The following is a 12,500-nucleotide window of genomic DNA, read 5'->3' as shown; positions in this document are numbered from 1 at the left end:
CTCTCTCTCTCTCTCTCTCTCTCTCTCTCTCTCTCTCTCTCTCTCTCTCTCTCTCTCTCTGTATGAAAAAAAAAGAGAGAAGGAGAGAGAAAAATTCTGAAGCAAACATAGATGTGGTTGACTATGATGATATAGTACTCTGTCCTCCTACTGACATCCACAGCGACAATGACGTTCTCTCTCTCTGTCTGTCTCTCTCTCGACACATACTCTCTCTCTCTCTCTGTCTCTGTCTCTGTCTCGACACATACTCTCTCTCTCTCTCTCTCTCTCTCTCTCTCTCTCTGTGTGTGTGTGTGTGTGTGTGTGTGTGTGTGTGTCTCGACACATTCTCTCTCTCTCTCTCTCTCTCTCTCTCTCTCTCTCTCTGTCTCTCTCTCTCTGTCTCGACACATACTCTCTCTCAAAATACATACTCTGTCTGTCTGTCTTTCTCTGTGTGTGTGTGTGTGTGTGTGTGTGTGTGTGTGTGTGTATGTGTGTCTGTGTGTGTGTGTGTCTGTGTGTGTGTGTGTGTCTTTGTGTGTGTGTGTGTGTGTGTGTGTGTGTGTGTGTGTGTCTGTGTGTGTGTGTGTGTCTTTGTGTGTGTGTGTGTGTGTGTGTGTGTGTGTGTGTGTCCCTCTGTCTCTCTCTGTGTGTCTGTGTCTCTCTGTCTCTGTCACTGTCTGTCTGTCTGTCTGTCTGTCTGTCTGTCTCTCTCTCTCTCTCTCTCTCTCTCTCTCTCTCTCTCTTTCCTGCATTTCTCCCCCATCTCTCTCTTTATCTTACACGTACCCACGGGGGTGCGTGCATTCACGCGCACGCACGCACACATGCACACGCACAACATTTAATCAAAGAAACGCGAGAAGAAGAAAAATCACTGAATATTTTAATGATGGTTATCAATAATGATAAATAGACATAAAGGTAGTGTCAGTTTAATACATGTCACTCTATCAGTAAAAGAAAGGGAATAATTTTCTTCAAGCGAGCTGAAAACAAGTTCTGCCTTCAAATCATTCAACCAAATGACCGGAATTCAAACCCCAAGCCCTAGGATTGAAAGTGCAACGTTCTAACCACTCGGAAATCGTGGTAATAACCCCGTCATGCAAAACAACAAGATTGGACATTCCTTAATAATTCGAGGCGAATCTCTTTCCTCTCGGGAGAAAAAGTCGAAGCAAAGATTGGTTGCAGATAGGCTCTTGCCACCCATTGAATCAAGGTCACTGGCCCGTCCGACGGGCGCAATAGCCGAGTGGTTAAAAACGTTGGACTGTCAATCTGAGGGTCCCGGGTTCGAATCACGGTGACGGCGCCTGGTGGGTAAAGGGTGGAGATTTTTACGATCTCCCAGGTCAACATATGTGCAGACCTGCTTAGTGCCTGAACCCCCTTCGTATGTATATGCAAGCAGAAGATCAAATACGCACGTTAAAGCTCCTGTAATCCATGTCAGCGTTCGGTGGGTTATGGAAACAAGAACATACCCAGCATGCACACCCCCGAAAACGGAGTATGGCTGCCTACATGGCGGGGTAAAAACGGTCATACACGTAAAAGCCCACTCGTGTGCATACGAGTGAACGCAGAAGAAGAAGAAGATTGGCCCGTCCATGCTGACTTTTTTACCGTGCAGTAATGCGTAACCATTCTTCTAGTTTTGTCCCGCCTCTGCTGTCATATGAGTTCATCAAGCAAAACGTGAGTTGACCTGTCGTCAAGTGTACTTCAGTTCAGCGTGTTGCTGTATGATCTGACCTTCGTTGGACATGAAGACCGAAACTTCTAACTGATGGGCCTGCCGCGCTGTGTCGGTTGTATTGTATTGTATTGTATTGTATGGTATTGTATGTTATGGTATGTTATTTTGTATGGTATTGTATGGTATGGTATTATATTGTATTCTTTTGTATTGCATTGTATGGTATGGTATGGTATGGTATTGTATTTTATTATATTGTATTGTATGGTATTGTATTGTGTTGTATGGTATTGTATTGTATGGTATGGTATTGCATGGTATGGTATGCTATTGTATTGTATCGTATTGTATGGTATCGTATTGTATTGTATTGTATCGTATCGTATTTTATTGTATTGTATTGTATCGTATTGTATTGTATCGTATCGTATTTTATTGTATTGTATTGTATCGTATTGTATTGTATCGTATCGTATTTTATTGTATTGTATTGTATCGTATTGCATCGTATTGTTTTGTATTATATCGTATTGTATGGTATCGTATTGTATTGTATTGTATCGTATTGTATTGTATTGTATCGTATCGTATCGTATCGTATCGTATTGTATTGTATTGTATCGTATCGTATTGTATCGTATTGTATTGTATCGTTACCAACTGGTGACATCAGAAGTGGATTATCAGTCTCAAGACTATCCAGTCTCTTATGAAAATGAAGTAAAAACCACCTCGCACCCATTAAATGTGCTGGGCAAAAAATCTCTCTCTCTCTCTCTCTCTCCCTCTCTCTCTCTCGGGAGGATTCAATAAAAAAAAAAAAAATTTAAAAGAAGATTTATTTAAGACGTCCGTGCTGCGTTCCCCTCTTGGAAAGCTCATCTCGCATGTGACCTTCGCTTTCACGCTCTCTGACCTGCGACCTGTGACCTGTGACCTGGAAAGTTGAACGCTCGGTGACACCCACTGCTGGTGGTGGTGTAGTGAGCGGCAGTGTAGTGATGATGGCGTGAAGTGGCCGTGCGGGGTGGGTGGTGGGTGGTAGGTGGTGAGGTGGCTGAGGTGGTGTGAGTGTGTGTGAGATAGTGGCGATGGATGCGGGGTGATGTGTGTGGTGTGTGTGCGTGTATGTGTGAGAAAGAGAGAGAGAGATGGAGAGAGGAATATTTGGGGTGTGGTGAGGTATGAGGTGATAGTGGTGGTGGAGTGATAGATTTTTTTTTTTTTTTTTTTTTTGTTGTTGATTTGTATGAAGTTGTTTTTTGTTGTTGTTTTTTAGTTGAAAAGGAGTGGGAGAGAGAGAGAGAGAGAGAGAGAGAGAGGAATATTTGGGATGTGGTGAGGTATGAGGGGATAGTGGTGGTGGAGGGATAGATTTTTTTTTTTTTTTTTTTTGGTTGATTTGTATGAAGATTTTTTTTTTTAGTTGAAAAGGAGTGGGAGAGATGGGTGGTAGAGGAAGGTGGTGAGATGGCAGAGGTGGTGTGCGCAACTTGAGTTGATGTGTGTGTGTGTGTGTGTGTGTGTGTGTGTGTGTGTGTGTGTGTGTGGATATTTGGGCTGTGAGGTGGTACAAGGTTTTCAGTGGTGGTGGTTGTTGAGTGATAGAGATGGGTGACAGAGGTGGTGGGTGGTGCGAGGTGGTGGGGTGGTAACGGTGGTGGCTGGTAGAGATGGGTGGTAGAGGTGGTAGAAGTGGTAGAGATGATGGGTGGTAGAGGTGGTGGGTGGTGGAGGTGGTGGGTGGTGGGTGGTGGAGGTGGTGGGTGGTGGAGGTGGTGGGTGGTGGGTGGTGGAGGTGGTGGAGGTGGTGGGTGGTGGAGGTGGTGGAGGTGGTGGAGGTGTGGGTGGTGGAGGTGGTGGAGGTGGTGGGTGGTGGAGGTGGTGGGTGGTAGAGGTGGTGGAGGTGGTGGGTGGTGGAGGTGGTGGGTGGTGGAGGTGGTGGGTGGTAGAGGTGGTGGGTGGTGGAGGTGGGTGGTGAAGGTGGTGGGTGGTAGAGGTGTGGGTGGTAGAGGTGGGTGGTGGAGGTGGTGGGTGGTAGAGGTGGTGGGTGGTGGAGGTGGTTGGTAGAGGTGGTGGGTGGTAGAGATGGTGGGTGGTAGAGGTGGGTGGTAGAGGTGGTGGGTGGTAGAGGTGGGTGGTAGAGGTGGGTGGTAGAGGTGGGTGGTAGAGGTGGTGGGTGGCAGAGGTGGTATATAAAAACGTTGTGTTTATTTACCCCCACCGTGTAGGCAGCCATACTCCGTTTTCAAGAGCGAGCATTCAGGTTATGTTCTTGTCTTCATAACCCCACCGCCTGCTGCAGGATCTTTAACGTGCGTATTTGGTCTTTTGCGTGCGTACACACACGAAGGGGGGGGTTCAAGCACAAGCAGGTCTGCACATAAAGTTGACCTGGGAGATCGGAACACCTTTTACCAACCAGGTGCGGACAGTGATGGAACTCAGGTAAAACAGTCGAGAATTCAGCACTCTCACCAATTAACCACAGCACCCTTCAGAGACAGACAGAGAGAGAGAGAGAGAGAGAGAGAGAGAGAGATCTCCTTCGAGGTTGAACAGTCAATAGAGGTAACGCGTCCGCCTCGGAAGCGAGAGAATCTGAGCGCGCTGGTTCGAATCACGGCTCAGCCGCCGATATTTTCTCCCCCTCCACTAGACCTTGAGTGGTAGTCTGGACGCTTGTCACGACCCCCCTAGGGAAGAGGTCGAGAACTATTTTAAAACCTAACGCCCAACCCAATTCACCGACAACACAAACACACAATACAGATATTTCTCGTCCACACAAAATTTATTCTCTTCCGCTCTGTCTATCCCACTCACGCAACCTTACCCACACAGCCTATACTTGCAAAAAAAACAACAACAAAACAACCATATACTATAACTTCAACAACAAAAACACGAACAGAAGTCGTACACAAAACTACGGATTCTCCCAAATGTAATCGAAAGCAATTTTCCACACACACACTCAAGGAGAAGCAAATCACCCCAAAAACCAGGACTGGTACACAGATGCTTTAGTCTTTGACGGGTTCAGGAAGTTTTCCTCTTAAGAGGAAAACAACAACAAAAACAAAAAAACTGACACACGGCCCAGACAAACTTCGGCGGGTTCGAACCAAGGCACAAGCCCCCGGTCAAAAGGCCTAGGTGCCAGGACTCGGCATACAATGCCAAGCAATGGACCAGGCTGCAAGTCAAAAGGCCCGGAACACAGGACACCAGTCACAGGGCAGGAAGGGGCGAAGACCCAGGACAGCAGTCACAGGGCAGGAGGGGACGAACACCCAGGACACCAGTCACAGGGCAGAAAGGGGCGAAGACCCAGGACAGCAGTCACAGGGTAGGAGGGGCGAAGATCTGGGTCACCAGACGAAAGGCCCGGGACACAGCACACAGCGAGAGCTGGAACATTACGGAATGTTCCCCCCGTACTGAGCAATACTAATTCTAACGATATAATTAACAAAAAAACAAATGTACAGCACATTCAAAATGAAAACCTGGAATATAATTCCATTGACAAGACGAATTATAGGAGTAATATACGGCACTCGCACTCTCTACACCTATCATACAGAGCCAACACCCAATTTTACCCAACAGTGAACTAAGGTAAAATCGTATCATTTTAAAACTCAATAACAATAAAATTGGCGAAAATATTAGCCGACACAAGAAAAAGTACATATTCACTCGGTGGTAGCACACGAGTAATTAACGAAATAGATTGTGTCAAAACCTAACGTACAGCTTTCTTGTCGAACATCTTTACACACCTACATCCCTGACAGAAGTACAACCAGGCTAAATAGACAAGTGGCTTCTTACCTGCCACAGGTGGCGTACACTAACGACCACCACAAAGACACGACGACGACGAAGACAGACGAAGACAGACGAAGAAACACAGAAGTGGCTCCCATGGAGAACAGCCGGTCCTCACTTCGTATGGTGCCTAGATGTCGGGGTAGCTACCCCACCAACCACGAAGACGACCCGTACACTACGGCAGTCGGGCTGCAAAAGCCTCGAATATTGTTGCTGCCCAACAATATTTCACATTCGCTCAGGTGAGCGAGTAATATGCATGCACGTGGTTCGTGCGCAATTCAAGACTTCTGCCCGAACTGAAGGATGGGAGAAGGAAGGAAAGTGAAAGAAGAGGGGGGGGGGGGGGGGGGAGAAAAACGAAGACGGGCCACACGCCATAACTGCCGTCACAAGTTGTGACAATACCCCCCATTCAAGTTCAAACTTCACGTTTGGAACTTAAACACACCGTCACAACGACTGACGGACAGACAGACACGTGACAACTCTCGCCTTGCACTTCCGCATTCCCGAACGTCTATTAGTGGTCAAGGACAGTTACCAAAACAAAACAGTTTGTCCAGACCAACGAAACAAGAGAAGAGAAATTTATACGAAAGCTATCTTAACTTTACAGCTAGTAAGGATACGCGGAAGCGTGTGCTTCCTAATTTAAGAGTAGAATATAGAGGTATGTGCAGAAGTCAAATGGGACTGCGCATACTCTTCTTTGATTAACACTGCCGAAATCACTTTTCGGGAAATCCCGATTCTTGCTCCGGCAGACGACTGAGATAGTCGGCTCCAACATTTTCTTTTCCAGGGATAGCTTGCACTGTGAAGGAGAAAGGCTGGAGCTGCAGCGCCCACCGTGTCAGTCTGCCGCTGACCGTTCTTGCTCTATCCAGGTATTGCAGGGGGGCATGATCGGTCTGGACGACGAATGGTTTGCCGTACAGGTATGGCTCGAACTTTTGTATGCCCCACACGAGCGCCAAGCATTCTCTCTCGATCGTGGGATAGTTCCTCTCGGCTGAAGGGTACAGTCAGAGGCATTTTAAGTAAAGGCACTCTGGGAACCCGCCCTTTTGGTACAGTTTTTTGGCACCTGTCGCAGGAAAGAACGAAGCGTTTGATGTCCCCGCACATTCCTGGCCAATAGAAATGAGGAAATATTCTCTGTTGCGTCCGCCTAAACCCCAAATGACCAGACATTGGAGCCTCATGGCCCAGGCGTAGCACTGTGGAACGCAAAGGCTTCGGTACACAGATCTGGGTCGCCTGGCCTCTGTGATCTTTAAACTGCCGCATCAGCACCCCATGCTTTTTAAAATAAGAGACCTCGCCTGAAGGGGTTTTCTGTAAAAGGCCTGAACCAGCCCTATCACGTGCCTGATGAAAATCAGGATCGTCATTTTGCTGGTGCTGTAAGTCTTCCCGTGACACATGGATCTGAATATCCTTGACGGGCAGGGGAGGCAAGGGTTTGGTATTTGCTGCAGCCTGGGCTCTAGTTTGAACGGCGCCCACAAGGCTGGGATCAGCATAGACGGGCACGACCATTGAAGAGCCGTCCCCTCTCCAGGCACAATTCCCAATGAGAACTTCCTCGACAGGAGACTCCATGACAGCCACGTCCAAAACGCCCTGTATGAACGGGGACTGAAAGTCCACCCTGGCGATGGGCAGAACTGAGGAGCACTGTGACTCTGCCAACACCACGCGAACTGTGGCCCCAGTAAAACAGTCAGGTCTTACGAGTCGCCTGGCTACAACAATCAACTGGGCTCCCGTGTCGCGTAAAGCTTGCACTGTGTGGCCATTGACAGAAACCTCGCAGCGAGGCGAGTACTGTTTAGAAGCACAAGACGTGCAAAGCGTCGGGGTCATTGCATTAACACCCTGTACAGGTGAGACATGAGCAATGAGTGAGACCCTCTTGGGTTGCCGGCACTCTTTGGCCAAGTGACCTGGCTTCCCGCAGTTGAAGCAGGCAGGTATTCTTTTAAAGTCTCTTCCCTTTACGTTGTTTAGAGCTGAATCCCCTGACCCATGTGGAGGTCCTTTTTTCTCCGCGCCCAGATTGAAACTGCGGTCGGAAACCCTACTACCTTTTTTGGAAACTCGAAATTCAGCTTCCGCCATGCGACCTGCTCTCCGAGCATTGACAATTTTAGTAGTGATATGGGCAACGTCCTCAACTCTGTTGGGTTCCTCACGCCGAACTTCAGTGACGAGATCGGGATTGAGTGTGGTCAAGAACTGCTCCTGAAGGACCAGATCTTTAATGTCCTCTGCATCAGATTCATCCCGTCCAGCGGCCACACACCACCGGGAGAAACAAACCTTCAGCCTGCCCAGAAACTGATCAAACGTCTCTTCCGCTAATTTCCGCATTGAACGGAACCGTTTGCGGTAGGAATCTGCATCCAGACGGAATTCGTAAAGCAGAGCCGCTTTTAAGATGTCATAATCGTGTAGTTGTTCTGGTTGTAACCGTAGGCAGGCGTCTCTCGCCCGACCCTGCAAAAGGGCCACCAGGCGGCTGCCCAGGAGCTACGCTTCCACTTATTTAATCCCGCCACTCTCTCAAAGTGGTTAAGGAAGCTATCGAAATCGTCTTTCTCATCATACGGCACAAGCGGAAACTGATGAGCCGTGTGAGCTTCTAGCTCTTCCTGGCGCAGTTCCATTTTCCTCTCGAATCTACGTCTTTCCTCCTCATCTTTTTTCTTCCTATACTCTTCTTCTTTTCTATCCTTCCATTGTCTGTACTTTCTCTCCTCATCCCTAGCCTGACGCTCTTCCTCCCTAGCCTGACGCTCCTCCTCCCTGGCTACTGCATCAACCACAAACCGGGCCAACGCCTCTCCAGACAAACCTAAGTCAGTGCCCAACACCCTGAACTTTGAGTACATGTCCTGAGAAGGTACGGAATTAGACTCATTCTTCAAGCCTTCATCGAAAGCACCTTCAGGATTAGCCTCCTTCAGGTGGCCCTGAATCCATCCGGACAATTCAGTCTTTTTTTCAGCACTCAGAGAAGGTGTACTGCCTTCTGCCCTGACCCCCCGTGACCCCGAACTAGGAGTAGAGGCTGCAGAAGTTTTTCGTGTTACAGGCATGTTTTCTTAATTCACAATGTGCAACAACTACACAAAACTTGAATTAAGATTAAGTCTCTAAGTCACTAACTCCAGGTCCCCACTTCACTCAACCGTCCAACAGTAAGAACCTAACAATCTAACAACCTTAATCACCCCCACAAAAGCTAACCAAAACGAAATGCCTGCAACATAAAACGTAGACGAACAAGACGAACACACCCTACCCCGCATCTCCACCATTGTCACGACCCCCCTAGGGAAGAGGTCGAGAACTATTTTAAAACCTAACGCCCAACCCAATTCACCGACAACACAAACACACAATACAGATATTTCTCGTCCACACAAAATTTATTCTCTTCCGCTCTGTCTATCCCACTCACGCAACCTTACCCACACAGCCTATACTTGCAAAAAAAACAACAACAAAACAACCATATACTATAACTTCAACAACAAAAACACGAACAGAAGTCGTACACAAAACTACGGATTCTCCCAAATGTAATCGAAAGCAATTTTCCACACACACACTCAAGGAGAAGCAAATCACCCCAAAAACCAGGACTGGTACACAGATGCTTTAGTCTTTGACGGGTTCAGGAAGTTTTCCTCTTAAGAGGAAAACAACAACAAAAACAAAAAAACTGACACACGGCCCAGACAAACTTCGGCGGGTTCGAACCAAGGCACAAGCCCCCGGTCAAAAGGCCTAGGTGCCAGGACTCGGCATACAATGCCAAGCAATGGACCAGGCTGCAAGTCAAAAGGCCCGGAACACAGGACACCAGTCACAGGGCAGGAAGGGGCGAAGACCCAGGACAGCAGTCACAGGGCAGGAGGGGACGAACACCCAGGACACCAGTCACAGGGCAGAAAGGGGCGAAGACCCAGGACAGCAGTCACAGGGTAGGAGGGGCGAAGATCTGGGTCACCAGACGAAAGGCCCGGGACACAGCACACAGCGAGAGCTGGAACATTACGGAATGTTCCCCCCGTACTGAGCAATACTAATTCTAACGATATAATTAACAAAAAAACAAATGTACAGCACATTCAAAATGAAAACCTGGAATATAATTCCATTGACAAGACGAATTATAGGAGTAATATACGGCACTCGCACTCTCTACACCTATCATACAGAGCCAACACCCAATTTTACCCAACAGTGAACTAAGGTAAAATCGTATCATTTTAAAACTCAATAACAATAAAATTGGCGAAAATATTAGCCGACACAAGAAAAAGTACATATTCACTCGGTGGTAGCACACGAGTAATTAACGAAATAGATTGTGTCAAAACCTAACGTACAGCTTTCTTGTCGAACATCTTTACACACCTACATCCCTGACAGAAGTACAACCAGGCTAAATAGACAAGTGGCTTCTTACCTGCCACAGGTGGCGTACACTAACGACCACCACAAAGACACGACGACGACGAAGACAGACGAAGACAGACGAAGAAACACAGAAGTGGCTCCCATGGAGAACAGCCGGTCCTCACTTCGTATGGTGCCTAGATGTCGGGGTAGCTACCCCACCAACCACGAAGACGACCCGTACACTACGGCAGTCGGGCTGCAAAAGCCTCGAATATTGTTGCTGCCCAACAATATTTCATATTCGCTCAGGTGAGCGAGTAATATGCATGCACGTGGTTCGTGCGCAATTCAAGACTTCTACCCGAACTGAAGGATGGGAGAAGGAAGGAAAGTGAAAGAAGAGGGGGGGTGGGGGGGGGAGAAAAACGAAGACGAAGACGGGCCACACGCCATAACTGCCGTCGGATGAGACGATAAACCGAGGTCCCGTGTGCAGCATGCACTTAGCGCACGTAAAAGAACCCACGGCAACAAAAAGGTTGTTCCTGGTAAAATTTTGTAGAAAAATCCACTTCGATAGGAAAAACAAATAAAAAAGCTGCACGCAGAAAAAAATAATAAATAAATAAATGGGTGGCGCTGTAGTGTAGTGACGCGCTCTCCCTGGGGAGAGCAGCCCGAATTTCACACAGAGAAATCTGTTGTGATAAAATGAAATACAAAAAAAAAAAAAAAAATACAAATACAAATATGTATGTATGTATGTCTGATAGTCAGTCGTGTGTCCGACTTTGACCATCAGAACAGCAGAGGAGGCAACTGCTGTCCCGACAATCTGGGATAAAAAAAAAAATAAAAAAAAAGATTTTTGTGGAGAGCGTCTTACCTAAATTACGCCCACACACTCTCGGCCAAGAAGGTTGTGGGACAGACGGCATAAGGGATGGTCCATCGAGCTCAGCTCAGTGCCGGGGGATGGTTCCCAAAGGCTAACTAGCTCCCCAAGTCTGCAGCACTAAAATGAAATGAAATGAAATTATGGTGCTTAGAGCCTCGCCGACCACTAAGGCCATCTCAAGGCTATCGCCGCGTTAATAACTACTACAAAAAAACAAAAAAAACAAAAAAACAAAAAAAAAATTAAACGAGTCACCACTTCAAACTTTCCACTCCAAAGTTTAAAAAAAAAAACTTCCATAGTTTAAAACTTTCAAATCTGGTTAAAAATGTTCACTTCTTTTAAGAAGTCCATCAGCGCCCACGGAGGGACATCACGAAACAAAGTCTTCAAAGAAACCGCCGTGTAATGTCTGTGTCTAACGTCATGCAGCACTAAGAGCCAGTGCAATCTTGCCTACTGGTTTGAGAGTCATAGTCCTTCACAAAACACTAAGCTGTATGGGTAATAGCGGAGTGATGGCCTAGAGGTAACGCGTCCTCCTAGGAAGCGAGAGAGAATCTGAGCGCGCTGGTTCGAATTACGGCTCAGCCGCCGATATTTTCTCCCCCTCCACTAAACCTTGGGTGGTGGTCTGGACGCTAGTCATCTGGATGAGACGATAAACCGAGGTCCCGTGTGCTAGCATGAACTTAGCGTACGTAAAAGAACCCACGGCAACAAAAGGGTTGTCCCTGGAAAAATTTTGTAGAAAAATCCACTTCGATAGGAAAAACAAATCAAACTGCACGCAGGAATTTTTTTTTTTTTTTTAATGGGTGGCGCTGTAGTGTAACGACGCGCTCTCCCTAGGGAGAGCAGCCCGAAATTCACACAGAGAACTCTCTTGTGATAAAAAGAAATACAAATACAAATAAATAGGGTGGCTGACAAAGGAGATAGTAGCTTCGTTGGTAATGGGTGGGGGAGGGGGAGGAGGAGGAGGAGGGGGATAACCCTTTGAGGGGAGGGTGGGGTGGGGTGGTTAGGAAGAGGGTGCTGACTGGGGGGGGGGGGGGGGGCTTTAGGGTGGAAGGGGATGATTTATGTGTGTCCCCACCTCCGACCCGGTTCGGCTGGGTGGTTTTTACCTGACCAGGGGATTTCAAATGGGGGTGGTAATAACGTAAATCGTCCTTCCCTGTACCGCTCTCCATCCGAAGCCCCCCCCCCTCCCCCCCCCCCCTCTCTCTCTCTCTCTCTCTCTCTCTCTCTTGCTCTTGCTTTCGCTCTCTCTCTCTCTGTCTCTCTCTCTCTAGCTCTCTCGCTCTCTCTGTCTACCACTCTTGCTCTCTCTATATATATACATGTCTGTCTCTCTCTCTTGCTCTCTGTGTCTCACTCTCTGTCTCTCTCTGTCTCTCTCTCTCTCTCTCTCTCTCTCTCTCTTGCTCTCGCTCTCTCTCTCTCTCTCTCTCTCTCTCTCTCTCTCTCTCTCTCTTTCGCTCTTGCTCTCGCTCTCTCTTTTTCTCGTGCTTTATCTCTGTCTGTCTCTCTCTCTCTCTGTGTCTCTCTGTCTCTCACTCTTGCTCTCGCTTTCTCTCTCTCTCTCTGTGTCTCTTTCTCTATCTCTCTCTTTCTCTCTCTCTCTCTCTCTGTCTCTCTCTCTCTTTT

The sequence above is a fragment of the Babylonia areolata genome, chromosome 31, assembly GCF_041734735.1.
Source record: "Babylonia areolata isolate BAREFJ2019XMU chromosome 31, ASM4173473v1, whole genome shotgun sequence".
Classification (NCBI taxonomy): domain Eukaryota; kingdom Metazoa; phylum Mollusca; class Gastropoda; order Neogastropoda; family Buccinidae; genus Babylonia; species Babylonia areolata.
This window is presented reverse-complemented; position numbering follows the sequence as displayed.